General features: G+C 37.4%; 1 long non-coding RNA gene across 1 annotated transcript; it reads right to left on the reverse strand.

The window, feature by feature from the left end:
* Positions 1–5,104: 5,104 nt before the first annotated feature.
* LOC306988710 lies at positions 5,105–11,721 on the reverse strand. The gene is made up of 4 exons (XR_013795482.1): positions 11,650–11,721; positions 11,002–11,061; positions 5,498–6,093; positions 5,105–5,278 (listed from the first exon to the last, which is right to left on the reverse strand). It is a non-coding gene; the product is annotated as an uncharacterized lncRNA (long non-coding RNA).
* Positions 11,722–13,997: the final 2,276 nt, after the last annotated feature.

A 13,997-nucleotide genomic window follows, 5' to 3' on the forward strand; every position in this document is an offset into this window, starting at 1 on the left:
CTCATTGTGTAAGGGAAGACTTCTCCTTGAACATTGAACGTATGAAAGAAGGCTGACCTCGCTAAAGATAGGTTACTCTGATCATCCAGCATGATGTACATACGCTTCTTTTCCTCAGAACAACCATCAGGGTAAACATTGACTAGGCAAATTTTTGAGCATGACTTTCCTTGTAACCCTGTTCCACATATTTCTGTACAGATGGACGTGGTCACTGTGGAGGTTGGTTCTTCTTGCTCCCCGCCTTGAGCCTCTGTTGGTGTGGCGGTTCTCTTTTCGAGCCATGGAGCTGGACCATCATGAAGAGCAGAGACATGGTCATGGCTATTGCATTCTGAACAATGGATAGTCACCCTGCAGTCTTTGGCCCTGTGGTCTGAAGAAACACAGCACTTGTAGCAGATTGAGTTCTCCTTAAGAAACCTCTTCCTTTCAGCTAAAGACTTCATTCTGAAACCTCTGCATTTCGATAGTGAATGGTTCCTTTTATGGAGGGGACATTGTCTCGTCAGGTCAACTGAACTGGTGTTGGAACTTACAGACAAGTTCGATTCAACCTCTGTTTTGCTGGCCGAGATAGAAGGTCTGAATCTTGACTGCTTCATTTGGATTGTTTCAGCTTTAAGAGGCAATGTATTAGAAGATTGAAAAGAGAAGCTGGGATCTGTTCTCATTTCAGCATTTTCATTGACAAACTCAACAAAGTACGAAAAAGGTGGATAATGAAGTAGATATTCTTTCTTGTATTTTGTTCCCTTAACTATCCATGCTTCCTGAAGATTGTGAGGCAGTTTTTCGACGATAGAGTTTATTCCCTTTGATGTGTCGAGGAATCCAAGACCAGGTAGATTGCCTTCCTCTTTCATTGCTTGCACTTCCAGGAGCAGATCTGCGAGTGCTTGCAACTGATTGAAGTCTTTGTGAGAAATCTTAGCGAAACTCTCTAAACGTTTGAATAAAGATGCTTCGATTACCTCTGGGGCACCATATTTTTTGTCCAAACGTTGCCATAAATGTCTGAGACCAGCTTCAGGATCATGTGCATGGGCCGCTCGTATTCTCAGAGCATGTCGGAGGGACTCCCCGTCGAGCCACTTGGTAAGCAAATCAATCTCTTCATTGTCTTTTAGATTTAAACCATCAATGGCATTCATAAACGCTGTTTTCCATGGTATGTAATTCTCTGGCTTGTTGTCAAATACTTTGAAGCTGCAAGTGAGAAGATCACGACGTGCAAGAAACACTGCAAGATCAGACACCTCGCTGGATCGAGGTACTGGTTCTCTTGGTGAACAGGGGTTTCTCACATGAGAGGGAAAGCTCTTCGGCTGCCTTGTATGCTGATACCCCATTTGGTCATGTCTGCTTATTGCATTTACAGCGCTAGGAGTAGATTGGCTGATTCCAGGAATGTCTTTTTCTTTCTTCATACTCTGGTTCTGAGAAAAGTGTGTCCTAATGTATTCTTCTGTGCGTTCAGCGGCCAAAGAACTACCCCTTTCAGTTTCGTCGTTTGAACAGATTGCAGCAGATTCCAACACCCTTGCTGCTGCGAGAGCTGCTTCAGCTTCACCCTCCTCTTTCAGAGCATTCAGCGTTGCTTCAATCCTAGCCTTTTCGATCTCCATATCTATCTGGCGCTTTGCAAACTCAGCTCTTGTGCGTGCGGCCTCTGCCTTTGCGCGTGCTTCAGCTGCAGCTTGGCTTGCATTAGATTTATGAGAGCGACGTGAGGATGAAGTGTTGCTGGCTGAAGATCTAGCCTCTGACCTGGTTTCCAGCTTGGGAGCTTGGCTGTGTTTTGACGAGTGCGACATTCTGGTTCTCTCCGTAGATAGAGCGCATGTAGTCCAGTGTGAAGCTCTCAATGTGAAGTCAATCTTTTCACTCTTCTGCCTTCAGCTTATGTTTGCTTTTGCAGCGAGCTAAACAAAGGCTTAGTTAAAGTCGTAGACATTTGTCAGGGTCAAACTTTCTTTACTGAAGCCCAATTTGTGAAACTGTAACACAAATTAACAATGATATTAAAAACATATCTCTTACCATGTTACATTCAGTTCACATAGATCAAAACAAACATAAATGTGCATTTATGATGCAGATAAATCACCCTTACATAACTTAGAAGATAGCGGTGTTAAGAAGAACGATCAAGCATCTCAATTATGATTACATTTAAGATGTCACATGTAAATCGTTCTCAAACATGGGTATAACCTATCAGAATACATGTAATCATATTTTACCGTTTAGATTAATATTTTAAACTTACAGATTGTGCCGTTTCAAGAGCAAAACAAGATGGATGGACGTGGATGCACCTCTACACTCTGCACCATGAGTTCTAACATCCAAAATGGCTGATATATTATTAAAGGTGGCGTGCTACTTAAAGTGACCACAAGGTGTCAGAATTAACCAAGGCAACTATAATATAACTAAGGCCAGGATACTCTGTCTTCGCAAGATTTAGTTGAAGGTGGTGGTCCTTCATCCAGCCAGAAATGTCTGTCAGGCAGGCTGAGATGCCCATCCGGCTGCCACAAAAGAGCCACCAACATCATCAAAGACCCCACCCACCCCACATATAAACTGTTCACCCTTCTACCATCTGGCAAGCGCTACAGCAGTATGCGTTGCAGGACTACCAGACTCAGCAATAGCTTTTTCCCACAAGCCATCAGACTGCTCAACTCACTCATGAAAACTGGATTATAACACCCCCTTCCCCCCCACAACCTGTATTAAAGGGAACTTTTTATTTTAACAGCTCTACTGTTTTTTTTTGTGTTTTTTTTAAATCAAAAACATTTTCAGTGTTATTTGCAAAACATTACACACAGTTATTTGCAAAACACTAAACACACTTGCATGCATTTGACACAGAAATTGATCATGATGTAATTTCGCTGCAATTTCAAAGCAAAGGCTTTTAAATGAACACACCCATGAACCAATTGGTTAAACACAGCCAGCAGATGTGCACACACACTGGTGCTTACGGTAATTGTAGACACACCAATCAGGTTTAGTGTAAGCACTATTAAAAAGCAACAGGTAAGTTCACCTGTCTTCAACAATACTGTAATACTGTATGAAAACTGGAAAATGTTTTGTTATTAATGTTTTGTTGAAATGTTCAGTATTGACTGACTTGAGTACATGAAAAGAAATACATGTTTTCATTAGTCTGCACAATTGGTGTCATGTGGTGTTGGGATTTATTGGAATTTATTTTTACACTTTCTCTTTGTAAATGGTAAAAGTGTTTTCGGTTGAGCACAGGAGTGTTTAACTGATTCAAACAGAATCAGACCATATGATGGTTGTGTTTATGTTATGACAACAAAATAAGGTTTTTATTAAACATTGTATAATTTTGACAAAAGTTTTCCATGACGTGAGCGCCGCAAAGCGCCAGAAGTGATCTCTTGTGCGTGTATGTCACTCATTGTTTAAACAGAACAGAGATTGTAGGTAAGACGTCTAATGGAAATGGTACTAGTTTGTGCTTATCCGGGATGTTTAAACCGACGTAAAAGAAAACAATGAGTTGTGTACAAGAGGTAAAAACTTTATAAATACTGTTCGTTTTCTCACACAAACCGCTCGTTTTGTGTCTTAGGCCATCAATGTGTACTTACGATGGGGAATTGTTTAATTTGGACTTCTCTGTGCATGCTCTTTGAGACAGTGACCATAGACCTGCATTATATGACTGATAGACAAGAACGGTTTGACCTAAAAATATAAAAATTTAAACTACTGCGGAAACAATCTTGGATGCCCTTGAGGTAAGCTAATACATACCAACATTTAATTTCAAAGTGAACTATCCCTTTAAGCAATTGTAAAAAACTGCAATGGAACCACGAATCTGTGCTGTACCAGAAAATCCTGAAGAAGAATGTCAGGCCATCAGTTCGCCACCTTAAGCTCATGCGCACTTGGATTATGCAGCAGGACAATTATCCAAAATACATGAGCAAGTCCGCCTCTGAATGGCTCAAATAAAACATAATTAAGGTTTTGGAGTGACCTAGTCAAAGTCCGATTGAGATGCTGAGGCATGACCTTAAACATTCCGTTCACACAAAAACCCTCCAATGAGGCTGAATTAAAACAATTCTGCAAAGGGTGGGCCAAAATTCCTCTACAGCGATGTGAAATACTCATTGCCAGTTATAGCAAACACTTGGTTGCCGTTGTTGCCGCCAAGGGTGGCACAACCAAGTTTTATGTTTAGGGGGCAATTACATTTTCACATAGGGCCAGGCAGGTTTGGACAGCTTTTTTCCCTTAATAAATGAAATAATTTAAAAAAATTATTTGGTCGGGTTATCTTTGTGTAATATTTATATAAAGTGTGTGTGTGTGTATGTGTGAACAAAAACATGGAAATGTTAAAGTCCAGTATTATTTATTTCAGAGAGCATTCAGATACAGCATATACACTTATTATTACCAGCAAGCATATGAGTAACATGTTTGTTAAGTAAAATATCAAAGTAACATCAAAAATACATTCCATGAATACATGATTATTTGTCCTGATGATTTATATTAGCTATAATTGATCTGCTTCACAGATAGATTTGCATGCATTTCATTAAAAAAAGAAAATAGCAGAAAAAGAAAAACATAAAAAGCCATGATTTTTTACATGATCACACATTTATTGCTATTACAGTCAAATCTATGCTGATTCCAAACTACCAAAATGTGTGATGCTGAAGAACAATAGACAGACCATAAAACCCCAAATCGATTTAAGGCCCATGCACACTAAGGTCAATAACTATAATGATAACAATAAAGATAAACAGTTGTTCTAAATCCGTTCTAAATATAAAATAATAGTACAGTCCACACCACCTGTAACAATTATGCACAGAGAAACGATATTGTTGGAATCCCTTTCAGAACGAATTTTCCAGCTGATGAATGTTAAACATCGACAGCCAATCAGAATCAATCCTGCTTTAAAGAGCTCGAGCATTTAAAGCGACATGCAACACATTTGTTGCAATAAACAAAACGTCATCATCTGCTGGTATGGACGCTAATATAGTGACAGTTATAATTATCTTTACAGTTATGGGCCTTTACACAGATGCTAATCGTTATTGACAGAATTAAGAGACAGAGCCTCTTCTTGACCATCTCTCCTATCTTGTCCCTCCGATGTATCACATTTTCCACGTATGCAGCAGTCATAAATACCCAATAAGATAATTGTCAAAGCAGCGAAGACAAAGATCATGACATAACCTGAAACCTGAAAGACAAAAGAAAAAAACATCAACGTATGTATGTTATATATTTTGTTAAGTATTGTGTTGATGATTGTGTTGTGAATTTAAATGATTCATAAGAGGAAAAATGGATCACAAAAAGAGAACTTTCCTTGCTTAGAGCATCAGGAAGGGAACTACTTTAATTTTCATATAATGATTTTACAATTACAGGACAAGCTCTTGTGGTATATTATACTTACCTGAGATCGTTGAATATATTTGCGAGTCAACTCTCGTAGCTCCTTCTCATTTCTCATCCCTTCAGTGGGTTTACACCAAGACCTGTTGAGCTCCTTATCAAACACATAAACCCCCTTCCAGTCTGTCATGACACATGCAACATATTCCCCATTAAGTAACAAGATGATGGCCCACATTACAGGTGGAATCAGACAAGATCCAAAAGCTTTAGGACAGTTCTGCTGAGTACCATCATTTACTCCTGCACAAAAACAACTGCATCCATGTTTAAAAGGTCTTAATAGGATGTACATTAAAGCAAAGGTAAAAAGAGAAGGTCCAATGAAGATAAACACTGTTAGTAGTGTACTCTGACCACATGGACATACAAATTCTATTTCAATCAGCTTCTCCAGTCCGAGTAACAAAAGGCTCAATGGAAAAGAGCTGAAAACAGCAGTTTTGGACATGTATTTATGCACGGCTTTCAGAACATCTTGTTGTTCAGGCATCTTCGGAGGAAAGTTTGATGATGCTCTTAGCCGCTGCTTTCTCTTATGGTCTGTGGAAATGTCCGTAGTCCGTTCACAAGGTCTTTAAATTATGAACAGATCTCCTTTAATGAAGAAGATAAAAAATTACTTTTCATATGAGAATGAGTAATTAAATCATACAATTTTCTTCTTCAACAGTACAGAACACTGTGCAACAGAGGGATTTTCTTATGATTACTGATTCAAAGTTCAAGCTATGAACTTCTTCAAGCAATGTCATCCCTTTAAAATGATCACCCAGCACTTGTAATGATCTTATACAAACTGCGAAATTTGCAACATACCTCCTTGGATCTAAAACCAATGATCCATTCCTATAAGGAAATGTCAAACGTAGGATCTACAGTATATACCATGAATAAACTCCATGAAATCAGCCCCAAAGTTCGGAGAAGAAGCTTCTACAAATTTTCAATCCGAAAGCCGAATAGGCCATTCCAGGATGACACACTTGTTTTTAATATTAGGAGAAGATCCACCAACATGTTCTTTCTGTCAAAAACCTGTGTCCCTGAAGCATGTTTTATTTTTACTCCGTTCAACACTCTTAGTAATTTTGAACAAAGTTAAACCAAATTCAGTTTTAGAGTTTTATGGAATTTTAAGCTTGCATGGGGTAAAAAAAAAAAAAACAGTACAGTAGAGAACAAAAAGGCAACTAGCTACTAGAGTGGCTAAAAAATCACTTTCCAGAACATTCATGTTCACTGTTCCTAGCTGGTGGAATCCACCCCTAGCCTGACCACGTCAGACTTCCTACTTCCGCTAATTTCATTTCGCTCCTGTAGTCAGTCTGAGATAGCAGCCTATCTTTCAGTTTTCCAGCGGCCTTCGGACGGCCGGGCCAATCAACGAACAGAGGGCGGGCTGAGAGCCGTGACGTAGACGCTAAGCGCCGAGTTTTACATTGAAGGTTAGAGAAATCGAAAACCGAAACTTATTTTTATGTTCACATGTATGAAATCAACGTTCTGTTCTGTATCAGAAAGTAATTTTTTGACTTTGGGGGATGATATTACATGCGCTTCATGAGGCACACGCGCGGTCTCTTGCTCTCTCTCCCTCTCTGCCGTGCACGCGCTACGCGGTTTGGAGCACAGTCTCTCGCGGGCGCGCTGGCTCTAGATTCCGCTAATCTAGATTTGAGCTAATTCGCGGGCATCAGTGAGCCGCTATCAATATGCGGGAGACTCTCGGACCTTCCGGGAGGCTATTTTTTTTGGTGCCCTACACACGGCGCGTGGTGGGAGCGGCGGCACTGTCTGCAAAAGTCTTTTACAGCCATGTTCACTCCGGTATTTCGCTCGCATCATCATGTGTTTACAGTGGAAGTTCAATCATAGATTTGAGTTCGATGCATGATGTCTGTGGTTCGATGCGGCTGTACAGGCGCATAACATACGTCATAACTAAACTTATCTGATTGGCTTACGGGTAACCAATGATTTTAAACTTCAGACAAGCGCCCCCTAGCGAGAGAGAAAACACTTCTCTAATATGCCATTCCAGACTCTGTCTACGAAGCAAAGTGAAGTAGCAGAGTCTGGTATTACCAGGTTAATCCACCCCTACCCGGGAGGCCAAATCCCTGACAATATTCAAAATACAACTAAAAACACATTTTCTGTGAACACTTTACTGTATCCTGCTACTGAATCTTAAAATGTAAAACTTTGTATTGTTAGTGGCCTGCTTCTCGTTTAAGTGCCTGTAAGATGAAACGCTTGGGATAAAAGAGCCTGCTAAATAAATAAAAGTAAACTTTGTTGGAATGGTGGGCCTCCAGGAGCAGGATTGGACACTCCTAGTTTAGTCAAAGAAATAAACATACCCTAGTGAGAGAGAAAAAAACCTATTCGTAATGGGACACGGTTGGGGCACTACAAGTCCCATCAGTCCCAGCGCTAAATAAGGAAGTAGTGAGATTTGTGAATGAATGGATGTTTCGGCACATCTAAAACTTCAAAGGTTGGTAGGTAGAGATTAGTTTGCTCTCTCGCTTCCTCTTTGCTGCGATTGATTGTGAGTCATATGTGAATGATGTCGCGGAAGATTGAACATATGATACACACTGTCAAGTAGTCGTCTAATCATTTTACGAAATTGTTTTTAGGATTATGTTTTAATGATTTTTTGTTCTTATGTTTTTAGTGTTGTGGCCGGATTATTGCCTGAATGTCAGTCAAAATAACGCATGTTAGAGGTCTTGTTTTATTTAAAGGGAACTTTTTTTTTTTTTTCTATTATGTGCAGCATTTATCTTGAGTGTTTTATTTTATTGATGCATTTTGTATATATATTGTGAACAATTATTTTGTAATTAACTGTTTTCCCTTACAGGGATGCACGGTTACCATTTACTTTGGATTCAATTTTATTTGATTTATTTATGATTTGTTGGATGTTGGACTAAAATTGCATTGGGAAAACCTAGGCCACAAAAGAATAGTAATGGTTTCATGGTGCTGACTGGTTTGATCTACTTGCATTACCCACAGTTCATTTGTTTTTCTTTCTCGTTGTTGATTTCTTTTCAAACCAACGATGGCTGCTGGGTTACCCTCACTGTGTGGATGGCGGTGGTGAGGTGGTTGGGATCGTGTGGTGGTTTGGTGACTTTATCTGTGTTTTCTTTTTATCTGTAGGTTTGCAGTGTGATTGCTGTGAGCTTTGTTGTGGTGAGAGCATTTTGAATGCCACTCTGTCTTCCCAATATAGGTAACCCGTGGCTATGGGTTGTTTTTGTTTTTATATCATTTTGTCTTTGTTTCTTTTTATTTATTATTTTTCGTTGAGGGTATTTGGATTAAAGGTCTGTTACACCTTTTTAATATGTTGAATTATTTGAATAAAAAATATGCCTGTTGATTGAAGCTGTACTACCGCCTTGCGCCTGATTATTTACCTCTTTTGGGTCATAATATTGCATATTCCAAAATGTATTTAAACATTTATTTCATACGAAGTCCATTAACATAATTACTGACATATCACTTGACACTTACTGATATAAATGTTATAATTAAACTTTATTTGGAGTATTTTCTTATTGCACAATTCACATTTCTTATTATTAAGCCTAAAATGTGTTTTAATATCACTATTAGTAAGAATAGCATGATCGTCTTTAAATGAAAGATATTTTAAAAATACTTGCAATAGTTACATTTTATCATAATCAAATATCATTTTTATCATATTTTATTAAAATCAAATATACTTATAGTAAGTATCTTTAGTTGGACCTCAGCACTACTTCCGGATAACTAAAGTGCATTTAGTACAAAATTAGTTGTTCCAATTTAGCAGAGTTTAAGGCCCAGTTTCACAGACAGGGTTTAGATTAAGCCACAATTAAGCCTTAGTCCAATTAGAACATTTAAGTATTACTGTTAGTAAAATACTGTTTTCCATTAAAACAGTGAAATACTGTGAAAAAAACATTGCATTTTGGGAAATGTTTTGCCATTTAAAAAATTGCCTTTAATTTACAACCAATTTAACAGTACTCTACTGTATTTAAGTAATACAATAAGTTTACTGTTTGTAATGCATTGTGGGCTGCATTAAATTACAGTGCAATGCAGTATTTTTTTATTTTTTTTTGGTGTTGGAGTGCGAAGTTCGAGTTTGGTCAAAGTGCATTACTGTTTTGTCAGTTAGGTAATTTAAAAGTTTCGAGCATCCAAAATCATTTTCACTCGGGTACTTGTGGTGACTATTTCACAAATGTCATTTGTAAAGCACATTTTTCCCCCTGACACTCGTTCGAAGGACATCTGTGTTACATCGTAATTCGCCGTCTGAAGTCCTGCATCTGCATTGACCTGCATTCAAATTACACGGTAATTAAAGTATTTTCATATTTCTTGCTAGTATTTTCAGTTCGTTTTACCAGAAGTAATGTTTGAAATCGATGCTCCGCAAGCTGTCGAGATTGTGAGTGTATTGTTTTCAAATGTTTCTTCATCGCTGATGTGAATCATTCAAACATAACTTATTACACGCATTTTACAATCGGTTATCAGTTTTAAAATGTCTCTTCAGCACTGAAATGTGAAAAAAATAAAAATAATATATTTACAAGTATTAAATATACGGTAAGTTAAAAAGCTGTTGCTCGTTGTAAATGGTCCGTGTTAGTTATTCATACAGGTGTCAGTTTCATCAAAAGGTATTATCTCAGGAATAATGCTGTGCTGTAATGTAATATGGATAGCATGTCGTGAGTAAAAGTGATGAAAAAAAGAAAAAAAAGAAATGCGTGACAGTATTGGATACAGTCAGGAGCCATCTTTGGAAAACAGTCGAATGCCGTGCTACGTGAGCTGAACTGTGACTTAAACCTATCGACCAGCTCACTTAGCACGGCGTCCGTGGCTCGGCTGGTCGAGAGTGTTTTCCAAAGATGGCTCCTGCCTATATACACGACGTGTACTGTCTTTGTAAAGTGTCTTCTTATTAAACTGTCTGTACACTTACAGTCTGTACAAGTTCTCAGACTTGTTAGTTGTATTAACTAGTGATTTTTAATGAGCTGTGTTTATTGAAGATTAAATACACGAGTCACTCAGTTTTTTATACTCTCTATTTCAGAGTACTTGCATTTTAATTATGTATTGGTATATAAAGACAGTTTAAACAAATTTGAATAAAAGTTTTTTAGACAATTCTGACCTACCCTACCTTTAAGTACTTGAATATGTAAATGCATTTGTAGTATACTTAGCATAAAATAAATGTATGTCAAATACATTTTGGTACATTTATTTATCACTTGGGTATGCTTCTGGCTGTAAATATATGTTCCAAAAAAAGTACCACTTAAGATTGTATAAAACCTTTAGGAACATTAGACATGACTATCACAGAAATCACCCAAAATCAAAAACTGTGTCTATAACGACCTGTTTTGCAATACCAAAATAGCTTATTCTCTGAAAATAACAGAACAAACTTATTACACTTACCTGTAACATAACAATAATCGAGCTTGAGCTTGCTTTGTTCGGCAATGCAAGGAGTTCAAACTGAAAGTTTGAAAAGCACTTATTAGTAGGCTACATCAACTCTAATGCGTAATGGAAACGTGTTTTAGAGTTGTTTTCAGTAAAGATCACTAATGTACACCAAACAACTGGCAAATGTTTGATGCTGCTCCTGTTTGTTATAATATCTGCATATGATGAGCATTAACTGACGTATCCCTTAGGGAGTATCATTCATATCTGGTATTTCAGATTAGCACATTCCCTGACTTTTCAGTCAAGTCATGTTTCTTTCAAAACCTACATATTGTTTCAAAGCAGAACATTTATGTTTCAGTGCTACAATGGGCCCCTGTAAATAGGGAACAATAAATTAATAGACCTAAAAATCAGCCAGAGGTGACTGTCAAGAAGAAGAAAAAACTCCATTGGTTATGAGGTACTAGAAAAAAAAACCTGCTATCAATTTTGTTACTTAAGACATCATCATATGTTCAGATATCAAATATTGTCTTATTCTTGATGTTTGCTCTCATGTGCTTAAAATATGTGTAGTTTTGTCATCGTCAATCATCTTTAAATATTCCATTGAATTTTATTTATTTTTAAATTTAATGACTGTAGACTTACCCCTTTTGTGGCTCTGTGTCATTCATCAACATTTAAAGGTGTCTGTGCTGCACGTCTCAACAGGAAAGAGACATGAAGTGTTCATCTAATTAAGTTCTCAACAAACCAGGTTGAGGAGGTCAACAAAAAAAATGTGTGAAACCACATCACGTCTATGACTGTACAACTGTCACGTTCTCCCTCCTGCAGTCCAAAAGAGATTACAAACAAACATGCTGCATAAAAATGTAAACTTCTCCTGTACTTTCATTTTCTGGGTTTTTCCACATTTATATTGAGTAGAGACAGTGAAGATGGAAGTGATTAGACTCAAAACATTTGATTTGATGTAGAAAAAATGTAACTTGCAAGTTGCAAGTACATTTCACAATTAATTAAAAAGAAACAGCATCTCATTACAAAAAGCTTGATGAGAAAGATGAGAAAAGCTTGCACTGTACTTTAAAAAACCACACATCCTGTTGTTATATAACACTCTTAAGAGTATTATAACCGGCATTTGTCCAGACACAGAGTTTATGTCTGTATACAGACATTCAGTGAGTATTGGTGGCTCTTTCAAGGATAAAAGCATCTACTAAAAGACTAAATGTAAATGGAATACATATTCATTCATTTTCTTTATGTACTCCTGCGTGATTCTTATGTAACCTCTTTGTTGATATGTTTAAAGAATTTTTGTGTAAAGATCTGCTTATGGCATTTTTCCATGATGTATTATAATGTTTTATTTTTGTTGGACAAACAAGATCAAAATTCTGATGGATTTTTGGATTCATAGTTCTGATGGATGATTGAATTTAGAATTTGAATTTGAATGTTTGCATTACTCCCAAATAGGTGTTCTCAAAAAGAAAGTTGGCCCCATTATGTAATTTGCTTGAAAAAAAACATTGTTTCCATTGTCCTTTTTCCATGTTCCCTGTCTGATCCTTTATGATCAATGTAAACAGATCCTTGTAAATTGTTAATTTTAAAGATCCCAAAGTGCCACAGAGTACACTGGTACACATTATTCGGTGAACAAATATTGATGATCTTCATTGCTTGCTTCCCGTCTGGTTCCACCCTCATTGTGAATGTTGTTGTTTGAGGGTGAATATGTCACTTGTAGCATGGCACACTGCGAAGGAGATCTTGTATGACGAAATAAAGATTATTGTTGAAGAGTAGTGTTGAAGGAAATAACAGCACTTGCAATACAGCGAAAGAATGTCCATGTTAAATTTGTGCAATGTAAAGACCACTAAATGTAAGAAAGAAAAGGCCAATCACAGTTCAGTATGATCACGATGGTCCAGGTATGATGTCAGAATGTAGGGAAGTGGGTTTTGACGGCTCACTTTCTGGACGTGGTATGGTCCAAGATGGAAAAAAATGAAAATGTCAAACCTGCTCTCTGTATCCTTTCTAGATTTTGCTTGAGGTGTTGGATGTGATCGGTCCAGGTGTTGCTGAAGATTACAACGTCATCCAAGTATGCAGCTGAACATTCCTCCCCACCTTGCAAAACTTGATCCATCATCCTCTGGAACGTTGCTGGGGCTCCAAGCAATTCGAAGGGCAAGACAGTGAAATGGAATAATCCAAGGGGAGTCTTAAATGCAGTGTAGGGTCGAGATACTGGGTCAAGAGGCACTTGCCAGTAACCTTTACAAATATTGAGAGTGGTGATGAACTGGGCGATGAACATGAAAAATCATAAAAGAATAGTAGAAACCTCAGTTTGTTTTCATGTCAAGAGTTCAAAAGATAACATCCATTCAATTTTAGAATGAATGTCTGAAAAAATTTTAAATATAAAGAAATAAATAATAGATTCACCATTTGTGATGTGGCATCGAGCTATAACGCACATATAAGTTATTGTTATTGTGTTTAGAGATTGAATTCAAATCAAAATCTGCCAAACTTCCCACTATGATTCCTCCATCAATTGGAACCCAGTTGCGCAGTTTCTTGGGCAGTAATGGAGTCTGGTTGTCACCTAGTGAAAAAGTTTGGTACTGCGCCCAAACTAAATCTTACTGAAAGCTAATTTTTTTGAGATATCAACCTAAAATTTGAAACACAATTTGTTCAGATTTTTGGCTTTAATGTTATTGCAGTTTAAGAGTCCAACATGTTTTTGAAAATATATATTTATTACAATTACATTGGGAAGGGGAGGGACACTTAAGGGGTTAAAAGTCATTGCACTGACCACTAGGCTATAAGGGGTCAATAAATCAGCATAAATTTGATAGATATTAGAAGATACTCTTTATTTGAGAAATATTACCTTAACCATTTTACGTTCTTGCTTTCCCTGGGAATCGAACCATTGACCTTGGGGTTGCAAGTTCCAA

This window comes from Phoxinus phoxinus, assembly GCF_949152265.1.
Source record: "Phoxinus phoxinus genome assembly, chromosome: 20".
Taxonomy (NCBI): domain Eukaryota; kingdom Metazoa; phylum Chordata; class Actinopteri; order Cypriniformes; family Leuciscidae; genus Phoxinus; species Phoxinus phoxinus.